Below are 19,761 nucleotides of genomic sequence, written 5' to 3' on the forward strand. Positions count from 1 at the left end.
CTGAACCATGACAGACAGATCGCTCGTCAGAGATGCACTTGAGTCCGCCCTCAATAGATCGTCCAGGTAGCCGATGACTGCAATCCCTTTCATGCGCAGCAATGCCAATACTGGAGCCAAAACCTTCGTGAACACCCTGGGACGCGAAGAGAGACCGAAAAAAAAAAAAAAGGCCACAAACTGAAAGTGCTCCTCTGCCACTGAAGTGGAGATATCGCTGATGACCTTCGAAGATAGGGATGTGCAGATATGCATCCTTTAGGTCGACGGAGGCCATGAAGGCTCCTGGACTCAAGAATGCTACCACCGAGCGGATGAACTCCATCCTGAACTTCTGAACCACCACAAATCGGTTCAGGGATTTGAGGTCCAAAATCGGACGCACCTTGTCCTCTTTTTGGGGCACCGTGAACAGGTTGGAATAATACCCATGAAATCTGTCCCGCTGAGGGACTGGCACAATCAGATCCTGCACTGCCCCCTTGAGATCTTTTAATCTGTTGGGAGACAAAGTTGAAGAAAAGAATTGTCTGCGGGACGAGAGCAAAACTCTTGTACCCTGAGCAAATCAATTCGTGAATCCATCTGTCCCGAATCTTGGGACAACCATGGTACCTGAAAGTAACGCAGAAGTCCACCCACCCCTACAACGGGTGAGGGCGTCCCTTCAGGCGAAGGACGACTAGGCCACCAAGCCGGACTGACCCGTCTTGGGCTTACCAGACCAGGATTTCTTGGTCTCCCCCGGGGGACTTGAAGGATTTACCTTTTTCTTGTGACCCTGAGGCACGAAAGGACCCCCGTTAAGCCTTGAAGGAAGGACCCCTCCGAGGGTGGGGCTGTTTACCCCTAGAATTTTGGGGCAGTAGGGTACTCTTACCACCCATAAGACCCTTGATAAATTCATCCAAAGTATCCCCAAAAAGTCGATTCCCCATAAATGGGACATCTGACAGTTTTCTTGGAGGCTGACCAACTCTTTAACCAAATAATGCGACGGATAGCGATCCCCACCACAGACAGCCGTGCGACCAAATGGAGCCTCGTCCAAAGCCGCATCACATAGATACAATACGGCTTGGGCCATTTGAGCCACCAGATCGAGGGCTGCAGGGGGGGGGGGGGGGGACCGATTCCGCCACCAGGATGTGCTTAAGCTCCTTGAGCCATTCGGTGACCGCCTGAGACACCATCACAGAAGCAAAAACTGGTTTCAGTAGGGAACCCGCCAACAAAAAGATATGGCAGGAAAGCGTTTCCGTGCACCTGTCCGCCGGGTCTTTAAAAACCGGGGAGTCCTCCACGGGCATTAGTGTGGACTTGTTTAACCTAGAAACCGTATAGTCCACCTTAGGCTCCAGTGTCCAGCGGTTGTCAACTGCATCCGCAAAGGGATAACGGTACTGTCAGCATATGCTTTATGCAACACCATTGTTCATTCACTGTTTCGTGAAACTCTCGGGACAGGGGAAAACCTGACCCGACCTCTGGGCCTTGCGGGACCCGAAAGAAACTCGCTTACCTGATTGAGTGGGTTCTTCTACAATATTTAAAGTCTCCCTGACAGAGGTAATGAGTGCATCCATCATAGCGTGCTTCCACGCCATATTGGAGGGAGACACCTCCTCTTTCCCATCTGAATGTGAGGACAGGGACCCCTCCAGGGGGATGTTGTCCGTGGCATCCAAGTCAGGCTCGGAGTCAGAAGACAGAGGGCATCGGCCGTTTTTGAGTAGTGCGTTCTGACATCAGCAGATCCACCTTAGACGCTAAAGTAGCAAACACAGCAGATAAGGAGGCCATGGAAGAAGATTCAGGTGTCCCTGAAGCCCCAACCAGGTCTGGAGGGAATTTGCTGTCCTGTGAGTCCATGTGAACACAAAATCTTTTTTGGACACTGGCCCTTTTAATCAGCGGTTCCCACCGCAAATCTACACCACTGATAGAGACCCCCTTTAAACTGAACTAGAGCAGAGAAAACAGAATTTTAGTAAAATCTTACCATAAAATTCCTTTCTCTGAGACCTCTGACAGTCGCCGCCCACTCATACAGTCTTCACCAATGGGTATTGACCTCTTATCTACAGGAGCAAGCTAGGCATAAGACTTGTTAAAAACAAAGCAATTTACATAGACACACCTACAGGGGGCTGTCCCACTGGTCCAATACCCCCGGCTAGCCTCATTCCCAATTCAGTTTGGTAGCAACCAGTAGATAGTCCATGAACCCCAAAAAGGGGTGGGGGCGGCGACTGTCAGAGGACTCGGTAAGATTTTACAAAAATTCAGTTTTCTCTTACGTCCTCTGACAGTCGCCGCCCACTCATACAGTCTTCACCAATGGGATGTCCCAAAGCAGTGTAGACATGAGGGATGGGAAGCGCAACCGGTAACACAGCACCCAGGTCAGAGAAAGGAAACTTATCTGAGCAGAAAAGGTAAACTCTGGGTAACAAAAAAGCTCAACTGGAGCAAACAACCCAGGAAAACAATAACCAAAAGGAGGAGAAACAACAACCCAACAGACAGGGACAGGCAACAGCCTGACCCCATCAAGGCACTGCCGCACACAGAACTTTGCGGCCAAATCTGCTGATGCCAAAACATCAAGTTTGTAAAATTTGGAAAAAGTGTGCATGGACGACCAAGTCGCTGCCTTGCACACCTGGGCCACTGAAGCCGGAAAGCCCAGGATGCACTCACCGCCCTGGTAGAATGCGCCTTGACAGGAAAAGGCGGAACCCGTTCCTTAATCGAATAGGCCTGAACAATCGTCTGTATGATCCATTTTGAAATGGTCGCCGCAGATGCAACCATACCCCTTCCGAGGGCCCTCGGGAAGGACGAAGAGAGAATCCGACTTCCTGAATGATTCAGTAGACGACAGGCACACCCTGATCGCCCGGACCACATCCAAAGAGTGCAGAGCAAACTCCTTAGGATGCTTAGGATTCACACACAGCGAAGGCAAGACAATATCTTCGTTAAAGGTGAAAAATCGGAAACCACCTTAAGAAGAAAAGATCGGTTAGGTCACAGGACCACCTTATCCCTATGAACCACCAGGTAGGGGTAGCGGCAGGACAGAGCTGCCAACTCCGACACTCTGCGAGTCGACGCGATCGCCACCAGAAAGGCAACCTTTCGTGACAGCACAGGCAGAGGAATCTCCCTGATGTTTTCAAAGGGAGGACGTTGCAAAACGGACAGGACCAAATTCAGGTCCCAAGGAGGTAAAGGCGCTCTCCTAGGAGGAGCCAAATGACGCACCCACTGAATAAAGGTGCCTATCAAAAAGAGTTTGATGCCAAGGGGCGCTGGAAAAGGACGGCTAGTGCCGACAACTGACCCTTGATCGTGGTCAGCGCAAGACGCTGGTCCACACCAGTTTGCAGGAAGGCTAGTACCCTCGCCACCGAAAAGGAACGAGGATGGAAGCCCCTGGACTCACACCAGGCAAAATAAGCCTTCCAGGTACGGTAATAGATCTTACCGGACGAAGCCTTCCTAGCCTTAAGCAGGGTAGGAATGACCGCCGAAGAGAGACCTCGATCCCTCAGGACCTGGCTTTCAACAGCCACGCGGTTAAAGCCAATGACTGCAAAGCAGGATGGAAGATCAGCCCCTGAGACAGCAGATCGTCTCGTAACGGGAGCCGCCAGGGAGGCTCGACGAACAGTTGAATGATGTCCACGTACCAAGACTGGCGCGGCCAGTCCGGTGCCACCAGGATCACTTGCTTCGGTTCCAAGACCAACCTGCGAAGGAACCTGGACAACAACTGAATCGGAGGGAAGGCATAAATCAGGCGACACCGATTCCAAGGCACCACCAGCGCATCCAAGGCGTCTGCCAGAGGATCGCGCATTCTTGCCACGAACCTTCCCACCTTGTAGTTTAGCCGAGGTGCGAACAGATCCACAAACCCAGGGATCCCCATCTCGCACACAGCATTTGAAAACACCTCCGGGTGCAGGGACCATTCCCCCTGGTCCAGGGTCTGGTGGCTCAGATAATCAGCCTGCCAACTCTCCACCCCCGGAATGTGAACTGCCGAAATCGCCGGGACATGTGTCTCGGCCCAAGACAGAATTCTGGACACTTCCTAGGCCAACCGAGCACTCGTGATGCACCCTCAGTGATTGACGTGGGCCACCGCAGTGGCATTGTCCGTCTGCACCCATACAGGGCGGCCCCCGAAGATGATCCGACCAATGATCCGACCGCTCGCAATTCCAAGATGTTTATCGGCAGGGAGGATCCCTCCTCCGACCAAGTGCCCTGGGCAGACAGTGCCCAGAATGCCACCCCAGCCCAACAGGCTGGCATCTGTGGTGACCACCGTCCACAACAATGGCCAGAAGGATTTCCCCTCCGTCAGAGCCGGAGACTGGACCCACCACAGAAGACCCTCTCTGGTCAGGCGACTCAAAGATACCCTCAGGTCCAAGGAAGTCTGTCCCATCTGGTCAGCATCTCCGCTTGGAGAGACCGTGTGTGAGACTGTGCAAACGGCATCGCCTCGAAGGCTGACACCATCAACCCCAGGGACCACATACAGGTCCTGAGTGACGAGGACACGTTGTCCCTGAGGGACCTGACCTCATCCTGCAGGGTCCGGAGCTTGTCCTCCGGCAGAAACACCTTCGCTTGGGCGGAGTCCAGGACCATCCCCAAGTAGGGGAGACTAACCGAAGAAGACAGTCGACTTCTGAACGTTGATGGTCCACCCGAACTCCTGGAGCGTCTGAACAGTAGCGGACAGATAGCGCAGCAGGCTCTGACTGGCATTCGACCTTAACAGGAGATCGTCCGGATATCCCAAGATCGCAATCCCCTGCGTCCATAACAGGGCCAAAACAGGAGCCAGCACTTTGGTAAACACCCCTGGAGCCGAAGCGAGACCGAAAGGTAACGCCACAAACTGATAGTGTTCCTCCGCGAATCGGAGGTACCTCTGATGACCCTCGAATATGGGGGATGTGCAAGTACGCATCCTTGAGGTCGATGGAAGCCAGGAAATTCCCGGGCTCAGAGAGGCTACCACCGAGCGGAGTGATTCCATGTGGAACTTTTGAATGCACATGAAGCGGTTCAGAGCTTTCAAGTCCAGAATTGGACGTACCTTGCCCTCCTTTCAGGGCACAGTGAACAGATTTGAGTAAAAACCCCCGAAATCTGTCCCGATGTGGCACCAGGACCATCACCCCCTGGGCGAGAAGATCATGAACCGCACAATGAATATCCTGTAAACGATCTGGGGTCAAATGAAGATTTGAGGGAAAGAACCTGTCCGCCGGCCGCGAAAGGAATGCGATCTTGTAACCTGATCGAATGATTTCCTGAACCCACCTGTCCGAAATCCGGAGCAGCCAAGGTTCGAAAAAACCGTGCAGACGCCCCCCCATCCCTGGAACGGGTGAGGGCGTCCCTTCAGGTCGAGGCGGACTGGGCCGCCGCTCCAGCCTGGGCAGCTTTATTAGACTTGCCCGCCCAAGGCTTCCTCTGGTCGCCATGACCTTTAAAGGGTTTCCCCTTGTCCTGTGCTTTGAAAGCACGAAAGAACCCCTGGTTCGGTTTAAAGGAAGGGCCCTGCTTACCGCGGAAGAACTTGCCCTTAGGATTCTGGGGCAGCAAAGTGCTCTTGCCCCCAGTGACTCCTTTAACCAATTCGTCCAGGGATTCCCCAAAAAGACGAATCCCCGCAGAAGAGATGTCAGACACCGCCTTCCTGGAAGTCTGGTCAGCCGACCAGCTCTTCAGCCAAACCAAGCGACGGTTAAGCACCGCGACACCAGACAGGCGTGCGGCTAAAGGGGCTTCATCCAAGGCCGCTTCACACGGGTACATCACCGCCTGACTAATCTGGTCCACCATCTTCAAAGTAGGAGGGTCAGAGTCCGCCACGAGGGTGCGCTTAAGCACCTTGATAATTTACAATATCATCCGCGCTATGGAGAGATTGTTTTTATGTATAAAAGAGGCTGCTGCCTACCCCTAAAATATGGACTATAAAGTCGATATTTAAAATATGTATAAACAGATGAGGTAATTGGCGCTGCCTAAAATGATAAAAACTAATAGTGTGTAGAGGGTTTCTCGGATAAAGTATGAAACCGTAATTCAATATATAAGGAATCTCACGGACATAAATAGATATAAATACAAAGTGCAAAAAAATAAATTAATAAATTAATGCAATCATAGATTAATACATATGCACATATGATTTAAAACATATAAAGTGCAGATAGTGCAAAAAAGTGCGCAGACCCCAATAAAAGTTAGTTGGAGTAAAATTAGTCAGTGGGGTATTTGACCAGTGAATTAACAGAAATAAATATTATATTTAATCTGTGAAAAAAGGATAACTGTGCGACAATATCAAAGCTATATAAATATAATGAGTGAATAGGTGCAATAAATATAATAAGTGTAGCCAATGACAGAGTAAAGTGCGGTATGGTCCCCACACCCAGCACCTATACTTCTGGAGCACCTTAAAACACCCACCCACGGAATAGAATATTGCTATAGCTTACCCTCTAATGAACTCTGTAAGGACTTCTCACAAATTGATTTGATCGATTGAATTATTTATTCAGTTTTTGCACAGAATCACAAATCAATTCTTTTATAAAGATTTTGATATGAGTTTTTGCAAACAACACTTTTAATTCTGTGACACCTTGCACTAATTTTGTGATTTCTTGCACTAATCAGCACCTTAATATAGAATATTTTTTGACCATACCGCACTTTACTCTGTCATTGGCTACACTTATTATATTTATTGCACCTATTCAATCATTATATTTATATAGCTTTATGATATTGTCGCACAGTTATCCTTTTTTCACAGATTAAATATAATATTTATTTCTGTTAATTCACTGGTCAAATACCCCACTGACTAATTTTACTCCAATTAACTTTTATTGGGGTCTGCGCACTTTATAGGTTTTAAATCATATGTGCATATGTATTAATCTATGATTGCATTAATTTATTAATTTATTGTTTTGCACTTTGTATTTATATCTATTTATGTCCGTGAGATTCCTTATATATTGAATTACGGTTTCATACTTTATCCGAGAAACCCTCTACACACTATTAGTTTTTATCATTTTAGGCAGCGCCAATTACCTCATCTGTTTTTACATGCTTAAGCACCTTGGTTCACAGCTTGAGACGCCATGACGGAGGCGAAAATAGGTTTCAGCAAAGAACCCGCCACCATATAGGCGTGGCGGGCGAGGAATTCCAACCGCCTATCCGTAGGGTCCCTGAACACCGGAGAATCCTCTGTGGGTACCAGAGTGGCTCTGTTCAATCTGGACACCGTGTAATCCACCTTAGGAGCCACAGACCAGCGCGCATCCGTAGGAGACGCAAAGGGGTAACGGAGTTGAAACCGTTAAGGCACCACAAAATTGCGCTTCAAATTGCGCCATTGTTCATTCACCGTCTTGTGAAACTCAGCGGGACAAGGAAACACCTGCGCCGCTTTTTGAGACCTGCGGGTCCCAAAAGAGGACCGCTTACCCGGAGGGTTGGGCTCATATAAATGTAGTGTATCTTTTACAGCAGTAATCAGCGCAGCCATAGCAGCGCGTTCTCTGGCCATCCCAGAGGGGGGGGGGGGGGGAATCATCCCCCTCCTCGTCCTCCGCCTCCTCTGAAAACTGGGAGGAATGAGACCCCCAAGGGGTACACTATCTACGGCAACCATGTCAGACTCACAATCAGAAGAGTGAGAAAACCTAGGCCTTTTTCCAGAATCCCGTTCAGCCATCAAAAACCCACTTTGGACGCTAAAGTCGCAAGTGCAGCAGTAAGCGCAGATGATTCATTCAGGAGCCTGAATCATCCACCAAAGCTGGGGGAAATTTGCTGTCCTGGGACTCCATAAAAAACTTTTTTGGCGCTGGCCCTTGAAATCGCAAAACACGGCGATCCCACCGCAATGCACCGCTATGAGGGACTATACTGACAAAACCCCTCAGGCAGGAATAGAGCTGATAGCCAGAGATATTCCACACAAAACAGCAAGAACAGACCCCCCACAAGTGTTACCACACCGCTGACGATCTCTCTGTATTAGGCTGAGCAGGACACAGGCTAATAGAAAATGGTTGCCCATAGAAAACAATGGGAGGCTCCGGGAAAATGGCCGCCGAACATGTGCATAGAAGAAACACCTTGCCACGAACAAGATGGCGCTCGAAGGCTACACTACATAGAGAGCTGCTGAAGTGCCCACAGTGAAGCTAAGCAGCTGCCCACACCTAAAACGGCGGACCCGAGGTATTTTACACCACTGCGGGACGCCCATGCATGTCTGCACCCAGCAGTCACAACAGTGTCACCGAGGGTAGGGACCCCCACAACCCCCCACATAGCGTGTGACGGAATCCGGACACCACCGACTGGGTATCTCCGCCAGTAACCTGCTTCCTAAAGCTCTGGAACACGGGATCCGTGATTCTGGCTATAGTTACCCCAAGAACTCGACAGTACAAGCTTTGGAGTCATCCAGAATCAAACTGTTTATTCAAACACAAAGCACATGGAGATGAACACTTCAGGGACAACCCCTCCCCCTTAGTCAATCCACTCAACATACCCATCCCATAATAACAATATAACAATGGAATGCAGGTATTCAACAACAGCAAACCCCCACTAGCAAGAGTGTGATTAGTGCAGAGCCGGCCTGACTGGGGTTTTTGGTCACCCTGTGCCCCTTATTGACACAGGGTGATTTACACATAAGAGGCACCGGGGATGCTGGACAAGGAGTCTCCCAACCTCCCTAAAGCAATTGGGGTTCCACAAGCCCCCCAACCAAAGTGACTCACGTCACATAGCGTCCTGGACGTGGTAGAGCCCCCACAGGGATCGGGAGTAAGGCGAGCTCCAGACACAGTCATGAGGGGATGACACAGACCTAGCAGACTGCCATCCCCAGACAGAGGCCACACACAGAACGTACTTACCGTACCAGATGTTGTGGGCGCCTCACATCGACGGGAAGCCTCCCACCCCAGGCGGTGGGAGTGCCGTCAGCCAAAAACACAGGACTCTAGCAACACACGGAACCCCGGTTGAGACGTCCAAGCGAGGTGGCCACCTCGCGGGTTTTCGTCCCTGAGGACATAAACCGGTCATTTGCGAGGCCAGGGAGTACGCATAGCCCGCTAAACGCTCGATGTCGGGCTGGGATGCCATAAGATCCTCTGTCCTGGAGTACCAGGACGACCAGTCAGATTCTCAGTTCCGCAAATGCTGTAGTCTTCTGGAGAACCGACTAACTAAGTGCTGACAAATAAAAATCTAGTAGTGCAAAGAAAACACTTTTGCAGAAAATAAAAGTAATAAAACAGAAGAAAGGCTGAGGCATGTAGCCCCAGCACAGGGAAAGCCCATCTTACTCCTATCTAGGCAGAAGAAAAACTGAATTGGGAATGAGGCTAGCCGGGGGTATTGGACCAGTGGGACAGCCCCCTGTAGGTGTGTATGTAAATTGCTTTGTTTGTAACAAGTCTTATGCCTAGCTTGCTCCTGTGGATAAGAGATCAATACCCATTGGTGAAGACTGTATGAGTGAGCGGCGGCTGTCAGAGGACGCAAGAGAAAACTTACCGTTAGTGTACTGGTAACGGTCTTTCTCTTAACCCTTCCAGGACGGCCTACATATGAGATTGTGGCTCCAACCAACTGGAAACACAACTAATTTGCAGCTGTTAGAAAGGTCCCACTCATCCTTGAGCTTCAGTAATAGAAAAGAAACTTTCCAACCGAACCTTCCAAGGGACACAGTTATTCAATAACATACAGTTACACACTATATATATATATATATATATATATATATATATATATATATATATATTGTGACAGGAAGTCAGGTAAATCTGGGAATGTAGTCACTGAGAGGAGACACATTCCCACCTGCTTTGAAAAGTTCAGTAATTACTATAGGGTGTCGGCTGCCAAAGGCAGCAGGAAGGTGTAAAGAAGTTGAAAGGCCTTCAGCTGTTCAGAATGAGGAAATTAAGGCCTCTATAATTTGTCCAAAGAAAGTCTATGCATTGCTGCCTCCTGTCGCCGTGTGGGCTGGGAGAGGAAGGCAGACAAACGGCTGCATCCTGACGCCATGTGGGTAGAGGACAGTCCTGTGTGCCCCCTGAAAGCTGAGTGAGCATGGGGAAGACCTCCTGAAGCGGTGTGCGCTCAGGAGGGTAAAAACGAGTGAAGACGTCTCAAAGGTGAGAAGACGAAGTGTTTCTGTGTGAAAGAAAACAAAGGGACATGTTCAATGGACAATGTTTGTGCTGTGTGAAAAGCAAACAAATGGACATTTGAGTGTCTGCTGTAGGATCAGCAGTGTCGGCCCAACAGTAGGTTGGGAAGACTTCTTAGGTAGGTTCCAGCTGTGAGAAGGTAGACGCCCACAGCGGCCAGGATTTATTTTGTGTTTTATTTTATTTTGATGTTTTGCTGCATGCACTTGTTTGAAGAAATTGGAAGAATAAACCATAAACTATTGTTTTCAACCACTCCTCGGCTATCTCCCTGTGTGCCGACCCCCCCAAAGGGGTCCCCCATACGCCTACCACCGAGCTAATCCTTTACAATATATATATATACACACACATACATATATACACATATATATATATATATATATATATATATATATATATATATATATATATATATATATATATATATATATATATATATATATACATATACATATACACATACATATACATATACACACATACACACACACACACATTTACTCACCACCACTCTGGGCGGGAAGTAGGCCGGCTGTCCTGGAAGGGTTAAGAAAAAGACCGTTACCAGTACACTAAGTTTTCTCCTTTCACCCTTTCAGGACGGCCTACATATGAGAGGATAATAAAGGAATCCATACTGGCCTACCTTAGGGCAGGACCACTGCCTGTAAAACCTTTCTGCCAAAGGCAAGGTATTGAGACAGTACTTCCACACGATAGTGCTTTAGGAAGGTATCTTGACTGGACCAGGTGGCTGCATGGCGGATCTGTTCCCTGGATGCTCCGGCTTTTTCGGCCCAGGATGTTGCCATGCCCCTTGTGGAATGTGCCTTTAGATTTGCTGGTGTTGGTGTTACCCGACACCTTATACGACATGCTAATGGCTTGCTTAATCCACCTAGAGATCAAGGGTTTTGATGCTTGTAATCCCTTTCTTGGTCCAGAATGTAGAACCAACAGGTGACTAGACCTTCTAAACCCTTTGGTTCTTTCCAAATATGAGAGAAGACACCTTCTTACATCAAGGCAATGGAATTTTCGTTCCTTTGCACAGCTAAGTTTTTCACAAAAAGATGGCAGGACCATCTCTTGGATTTCTGTGAAAAGAAGAAACTACCTTGGGTAGGTACAGTGGGTCTGGTCTAAGAATTAGCATAAAGGGCTCCTTTATGGACAAACTTTGTAAATCTCCCACTGTTCTAGCTGTGGTGATTGCCAACAGAAATGTTAACTTAATTGACAAAATATTCAGGCTAACCTTGTCCAATGGTTCAAAGGTTTCACTAGATAATGTCTCTAGTACCAGCGTTAAATTCCAAACTGCAACATTAGCTCTGTTAATCGGGGACGCTCTTCCCCGAGCTAACAAATCTTTTAATTAAAGGCTCTTTAGCCAGACTTTTGTCTACAAAAACAGAAAGTGCCGCTACCTGTACTCTAAGGGTGTTAACTGCCACCCCCTTATCTACCCCATCCTGTAAAAATTCCACGATAATCGGGATTGAGGCAGAGGAATTTCTCTTCTGACTCTGCCAATTACAGAATTTTTTCCAGATTTTGGAATAAATTTTCCAAGTCACTGGCTTTCTACTTAAAAGGAGGGTATCAATGACCCTATCTGAACAACCTTTCTCCTTCAGGATTTGGCACTCACTACCCAGGCTTTTAACTGAAAAAACTGTGGTCTGGGGTGAATAAGAGGCCCTTGTAGTAACAGATCCGGAACCTCTGGTAGTTTCCAAGGGGCTGTCACCGATAGGGATACCAAGGTCGCGAACCACGTTCTCTTTGGCCACCAAGGTGTGATCAGGATGAGGCGTAGTTGCGGCCATCCACTGAGTCTCTGTAGAACTCTCGAAATTAGATTTTGGGGAGGAAATGCATAGGCTAGCCTGAAGTGCCAAGGCTGCGCTAGAGCATCCAGGCCCAACATACCCCTTTGACGTGTCAGTGAGAAGAACCGTCTTACTTTTTTGTTCTGCCAAGTGGCAAACATGTCCACTTCCGGTTGACCAAACTTTTGGACTAGTAGTTGAAATATTCTGGGATTCAGTTCCCATTCTGTCTGCTTGATGGAATGACGACTGAGGAAGTTCGCTTCCCAGTTGTCCTGCCCTTTTATGTACACTGCCGAAAGAGAAATCACTCTTTTCTGCCCAGCCTAGTGTCTCCTGAGCTAATTTTAACAGGGTGTTTGATCTGGTCCCCCCCTGCTGATTCAAGTAAGCTACTGCTGTAGCATTGTCTGAATGGACTTGGACTTCTTTCCCTAGAATGTCCATTTCGAAGGCTCTTAAGGCCTTTGCCACCGCTTTCAGCTCTCTGTAGTTGGATGAGGCCTGACTCAACTGTATATCCCAGGTGCCCTGGGCATGAGCTCCCTCTAGGTGAGCTCCCCACCCTTCAGAACTTGCATCCGTGGTGATCCTTACGGGTTGCTCTTGACCCCAGAGTCGACCTTCCCTCAGATTTTGGGGAACTGTCCACCATTTTAGTGATGATATTACTTGAGGGGAGAGCGTAATTTTTTCATCTAGAGACCCCTGTCTCTTGTTCCAAGAGAGTAGGTGAAAAAATTGGGAGGTCTCGAGAGTGCAGTTGGGCCCACTCTACAGCTGGGATACAAGCTGTCATCAGCCCCAAAATTCTCATGATCTGTCTCCTGGAACACCGAGGATGAGAACAGATATTTTTCACCGCTGAGACCACTTTTTCCACATTTTTCCTCTGGGAGAAAAAGTTTCTTTACTCTGGAATCTATCTTGTACTCCAGATAGACTTGAACCTGTGCTGGCTGTATTGAGGATTTCTCCACATTTAGCAGCCATCCTACTGTTTGTAGGACTGACATCCCTTTTTGGGTGTCTGCCATGGCCTGTTTTGCTGATCTTGCAAAGATCAACATATCGTCCAGATAAGGGATCAAACTTAGGCCCTGCAGATGAAGATGGCCTACTACCTCTGCCAAGATTTTCGTAAAGATCCTTGGACTTGCTGCTAAGCCAAAGGGAAGAGCTCTGAACTGCCAATGTGCAGTTCCTTCTTCCGTCACAATTGCGAATCTGAGAAATGCTTGATGTTCCGGATAGATTGGGACATGTAGGCAAGCATCCCTTAGATTCAATGTGGTCATAAAGATGTTCTGAAACACCCTCTGCTCTGTTAGTTCCAGAATACCTTCTAGCAGTGCCTTCCTCTTTTGTTCTACTTTTGAGGGATAAGTCATTGTTATTTCTGTCACCGGCTGAGAGGAAAACTCCAGTCGGTAACCTTCCCGGATGATCTGGAGAATATAGGGGCTGGCTGAGATGTTTTCCCATTGGGAAGTAAAATAGGCCAACCTGCCCCCTACCCTGACGCTGGCATCAATTGGTCTTTTCAGGCTTGGGTCCAGGTTTAAGGAACAGTAAATTGGTTCCTTGTTTTCCCTTTGCAGGACCACCTCTCCTGGCCTGTCCCCTGAAAGGCCTTTTTTGATTTCTGTCCAGGAAGTTCCGAAAGGAATACCTCCCCAATTTGTCCTTAGTCTTAGTGGGGAATTTTTTCCCCTTCTCTGCGGATCTGGATAAAACATCATCCAGTCGTGAACCGAACAAAAATGACCCTTCAAAAGGGTAATGCGCAAAGCCTTACTTTGGAAGCTATATCTCCTTCCCATTCTTTGACCCAAACTGCCCTTCTAGCTGCTGTTCTTGCCGAGGCTACTATTGACTCTTACCGCTGAGTCTGCTAAGTAAGACACTGCTTTCCCAATCACAGATAGGGAATCTAGTAGGTCTTGTAATCCCTCCATTGTAGAAACATGTTTTAACAGTTCCTTGATCCAGAAATCTGCATTTCTGGCCATACAGGTATCTGCTAGAGCCGTAGTCATATTATACGAGTTAGAAGCCCAAGCCTTTTTTAGTAGGGATTCGATCTTGCGATCCATGACATCCCTAATGTGACCAGCTTTTTCAAAGGACAAATCTGACCTCCTTGATAGCTGGGCCAGAGGAGCGTCTTCCAATTCCTGTTCCTCAAAGGGATACCTTCTTTTCCAGTTATTTGGTCTAGATAAGGCATTCATATGGAATTTCCATTCTTGGTGAATCATGTCTTTTAAAGATTGGTGAATGGGAATTTCTCTGTACTGGGCTCTTCCCAAGCCCTTGTACACTTTATCTTTAATGGAAGGCTCCCTTACTGGAGTTGGGATTACTTCAGTGGCATGCACCACTTTAAGGAGACTCTCCATATATTCCAAAGGAAAAAGGCTTTTGTTTCTTTTTAAATTATCCCTTTCCTTCTCCCTGTCTGAATCCTTGTCTGAACTGGATGGAGATCTAATGCGACTAGTACCTTCCCCTGGATCCTCCTATTCCCTGACCTAAGATGAGGGAATGGTTTGTGATCCTGACCAGAGAGAAGAGGATCCTCTTGACCACCCACTATCCTGGGAGGATAAGTTATCCTTGGATACTTCCATTGACTGTGTTGGGGTCTGAGGGATAGCTGCTGTAGTTCTGAATGACTGAATAGTAGCTAACATCTCCTCTTGCATTGATTTGAGGAAATCCTTCATTAGAATTGATGCTTCTTGCCCTGCCAATTAATACATGTATGACAAAGGTTTTAAATAAGACTTAGACAACTTATCCCCACAGTTCCCACACTTTCTAGTCATGCTAGTGTTGGTGTTAGAAGGGGGTTTGGCAGGGGCCTCCTGTGCCGCAGGAAGACCTGTGCATAAACACAAGAAGAAAGAAACATTTGTGTGAAACCGACATTTAGTCTACCCAGTGCGGCTGCTCAATTCAGGAAAGGACAAGGCGTGCCTGTCTCCCATAGACAGCAGTCGGCCTGCCACCGGTGTAGTCACTTACCCAGTCCTGTCGACACCTGCACCGCCGCTTTCTCCTCTATGGGAAATGCGGTCATACGAGTCTCTTTGGGGTGTTTCAGCCCCTTCGTAGCCGGAGATTCTGTCATGACTACTCGTGAACCCGCCGTCTCCTCCAAGCTGCGCTTTCTTCCGGGTATCGCTCGCTCCTCCTCTTCCGACCGGAACTTCTGGTCTTCACAGGGAGGCTTAAAGGCGCGCTCCTTGGCGGGAAATTCGAAAACCTTACCTTCCGCACTAGAGGAGCAATGGAGGAGACTTTTCCTGCACAGACAACAGGACTTCAGGTATAGATGGACCTTCTCCTTAAGGTAACCGACTACCTGGCATGTTTGGCGACCTGCAAGTTCCTGTTTCCAGGATACAGATAGGGAGGAACCTCTCATAGGCCGTCCGTACCTGTCTTCCAGGGTTACCCATCAGACACTCATTTGCCTTCAGGTCAGCAAAAAAAACAAAAACGTTCCGGTGTGAGGTTGGAAACCCAACTGAACTGAATCTCAAGGATGGGTGGGACCTTTTTAACAGCTGCAAATTAGTTGCGTTTCCTGTGGGGTGGAGCCACAATCTCATATGTAGGCCGTCCTGGAAGGGTGAAAGGAGAAAGTAAAGTTTTGCAGGGAAAATGCCAGAGAAAACCGCAAAAATCAGCCCCCAGTGTCACAGTGTACTGTACCAGACCTCCAAGCGCTGCTGCAGTGAAGAGAGGGAAGTGATGTAATGCACTAAGGCCGCCCCAGCCCTGTCTGCCTATCAGTATGGGAGAGGAGAGATTAAAGATGGCTGCTGCGCTCACAAAGCAGCTGCCCAAATCCAAGATGGCGCCTGAACAGCGCCAAAGGGCAGAAAAAAATGGCTGCTGCCCACACAGTGAGGCTAGAAGCCTGCCCTTACCCAAAAATGGCAGCCAAAAGTTTGGCGCCAATTCTGACCGAATAACGCCACTGACCACCACGGGGATAGCTTCCAGGGACCCACCCAGACATGAGGCAAGCCCCCACACTCCCCTACGCACTTTTCCAATTAGTGCGTATAGCGCCCCCAGCGGGGCCGGATGAGAAAAACGGCCGGGCATGGGGATATTACAGACACCTTAATGTCCGCCATCCCCTAGGAGTGGGCCCACATGACACCCCCGCAGACTGTCCCAGGACAAGGGGGTAGCATCACTCACCATACCACGATTCGCGGGCTCCTCTCCAAGACAGGAACACCTCCACCCTAAGTGGGGGTGCCGTCAGCCAGAAAGGGATGCTAGCAACACAGGGCGTACCAAAGTTGAGACATCCCGGCGAAGAATCTTCACAGGCTCGTCCCCACCAGAAGGGCACAGATATGGCGAGGCCTGGGCGCACCGCAGACCTGCGACGCTTGGTGGCAGACTGGGACACCATAAGGAACTATATTACCCAGTGCGAGGCCCAGCTCTGCTGTCCCTTGTAGTCCTCCAGGGATCCCCCTGACTAACTGGCGATAGTGAGTGAAGGAAGGAAATTAAAATAACACTTTTTTCAAAGAAAAATGTAAAAAAACTGAGACATAGGTCTCAGCTGGGTAACCTAGATCTACTCCTGAAGCTAGGCAGCAAAAAACAGGAGCATGGGATGAGGTGAGCAGGGTAATGTATGGGGGACAGCCCCTAGGGATGTGTCAAGTTTAAAAGTCTTGTTGTATTAACTTTTTCACTGCCTAGCTACTGCTGCGGAGGTTGCCATTACCCAATAGTTAAGGCTGATTGGACTGGGCCTGTCAGAGGACGTAAGAGAAAAAGAGAAAGAAAAAGAGAGAGTCAGCAAAGGGGACCCACCAGTCCCGGAGAAGACTACATGCCCCGCTCCTAAGAAAATATATACTTCTCCCCCCCATAGCATTAAAAAAAGGATTGCAGACCACCTGGAGAGCCCTTCCTGCTTCCTCCCCTCCTCCTATTGTGCGAGCTAGGGCCTGGCTCTGCAGCATCTGGTAAATGGCCTTGGTCCTCCAACATTGAGCCACCTGGAGGGGGGGGTTCTTAAAGTTGGGGAGTTTTTTCACTCCTCCCACCCCACGACCAACTGCCTCATCAGCTATGGCTCAGGAGGGTGAAGGAGGTACCCAGGGACACCTGCCGTGGGTAAAACTCCTTTTTTCAGGCAAAATAAACTGGGGAAATGTCCCCTTCAGTGCCGGTGTTTGCAGGACGTAGGAAACACAAGAACTGAGGGGGCAGCCTAGGGCGGCTTGTTTTAAACTTGTGTGTTCTTGTGTTTCCTGCAGGAGGTGGAGCCTCTCATGTGCACTTTTGGGGGATGACTGGGGAAAAAGTGTTTAACACTGCTATGGACAACCCACCGTGCTGGCGGCACTACAAGGCCCAGCAAAGATGCACTATCACTGCTATAGCAAAGAGAGGGAGATGGAAACCCCAACAAAGCTCACCACCAGCGATCAGGCACTCACAGATTCAAAACAAACTGCACACCATGCGATGATCAGAAAGATCCATGAGTCAGCACTAGGGGATGAGAAGGGGCTCCCACCACCGAATAACCACCCATACAGATCCAAAAACATGGCCGCCGCTATTTCTAATGAAGAAACCGGAAAATAGCCGCCCAGGCTACACAAACATGGCCGCCGAGTCATAGCACAAGAAAATGGCGGCGCCACGTGGCTCACCGGGGGGACCCCAGGAGCACTGAACACGATCCCAGCAGAAAGGGGGGCCCTGGCAGGAACCCCCACCAGGCACAGCCCTCTCCTAAAAATTGATTATTGGGTCAACGGCAGTGCGCTCTGTCCCCCATCACCAGGTCAAACACCCCAGACTGTCCAAAAAAGGTATGGCCACCCCATGGGAGGGGGTGTGGGCATATGGGGGGGCAAACAAGTCTGCAGAGGACCACTGATGAAAAACGGGGGGGGGGGTGTGCATGAGAAAGAGGAGAGTCTGGTCATCCCAGGGAGGGGCCATCTCCACCCCAAAACCCTCCAGAGGTAGAGGGGGGGGGGCAGCTACTTACCATACCAGGAACAAGGTGGGCACCACTCTTGGCAGACCCCTGCTCCATCGGAATGTGGGTGGGTGGCAGCCAGGAGGAACGCTGCAACTCAGGCTGAGGCCAGGTCGTATGCACCCTCGCAAGATATTTAACTTGCATGCCAACCCCCTTCCAGTGGGGCTATGTTGCGGCTGACCTAGCACAGCGCTGAGGCTTGCGCGCTCTTGCTGGCCAGACTGGGGGAACCTCTGGATCTAGATTATCCAGTCCGTTACCCAGTCTGGCAGTTGATTGAAGCTTCTCACAGGAAACAAAACTACTATTCAAGATAGAAAAAAAATCCATGTAAAAAGGAAAAAATTGCCAGGACCACAGATCCCAGCAAGGAATTATGTCCTTACTCCTGACTAGGCAAAAAAAAAAAAGTGGCCATAGCCGAGAGTGGGAGTATAGCCCCAAAGATCGCCCCATAGGTGTAGTCAAGTTGTTTTTCATGCCTAGTGTCATACTCCTGTAGGCAGCATAATCCAACGGTGAAGATAAGGAGCTGTGTCCGTCAATGAACAAAAGAGAAAGTCCACTTTCCATGCTGCTTTGCTTATTTTGTAAAAAATCTCCCCATTAAAGCAGAAGGGTCTATAGTGCAAGTCTGACAGCTTGGAACAACAAAGGATGGTGACCTCTAGAGGAAGTTTCAAAGAAATATTTCTGAATCGGCCTGTCATTTCTCAACCATTACAACATTTTTGGGAAAGGGCAAAAAGAACAACTCATGCATAACTCTACGCTCATTGATAAACATTTAATTGTATAGGTGTGCGACTTTTGCATCTGCGAGCTTCTGACGCGTATCGTCCACATAGACATCATTAGAGGATCCAATATGAGGCTTGGAACGCACGTCAGCGCCATTTTGGCGGAAATAGCGATACATTTTCAAATTAACTCAGCTGCAGATGGTTGCACAAGCACATACAAGACTATATATACAGTTATCCTCCTATGCAACGAGCAATATCCTCTGATGATGTCTATGTGGACGATACGCGCCAGGAGCTCGCAATAGAACTTTCATCCATATATTTATTGCCTGTTACCATGCGAACATTGTAAGTGCAATTCATTTTTTATGAAAAGTATTTTCTTGCAATATTGCGCTAAGTGCACTCTTTTTTCTGGCTTTCATGTAACCTGGGGTTTCCATCCCTCTCCCCACCACTTCATGAGCCAGAAATTACATCCATGGTCGTATTTATAGGAGGAATCTGGATCATCTTTAAAAGCCCATTTGGTCTGCTTGCTATATGGCAATACAAACACATTGGATCTGGTGAGTGCCCAATTCATTTATTTATCTGGTGATGGGATACTTGTTCTCACTCTAAGATATCATTATGTTCACCGCCAAGATACATCACAATTGTGAGACTTTTTTTGATTTACCTTGTATGGTTTTTGACATGGGACTTATTTGAACTATCAAGTGATTTATTTTTACCATATTGTCACAAGTTGGTATTGTCTTGCAAATACCTCTTTACAATTGTTTAGCGCTGCACTTATTTTCCTTTTTTGTATTTCTATA

General features: G+C 48.4%; 1 protein-coding gene across 2 annotated transcripts in view; it reads right to left on the reverse strand.

Moving 5' to 3' along the window:
- BFAR (bifunctional apoptosis regulator) overlaps positions 1-19,761 on the reverse strand; it is a 93,099-nt gene that overhangs the window by 20,835 nt on the left and 52,503 nt on the right. The window lies entirely within an intron of this gene.

Source organism: Pelophylax lessonae (genome assembly GCF_965119305.1).
Source record: "Pelophylax lessonae genome assembly, chromosome: 6".
Lineage (NCBI taxonomy): Eukaryota > Metazoa > Chordata > Amphibia > Anura > Ranidae > Pelophylax > Pelophylax lessonae.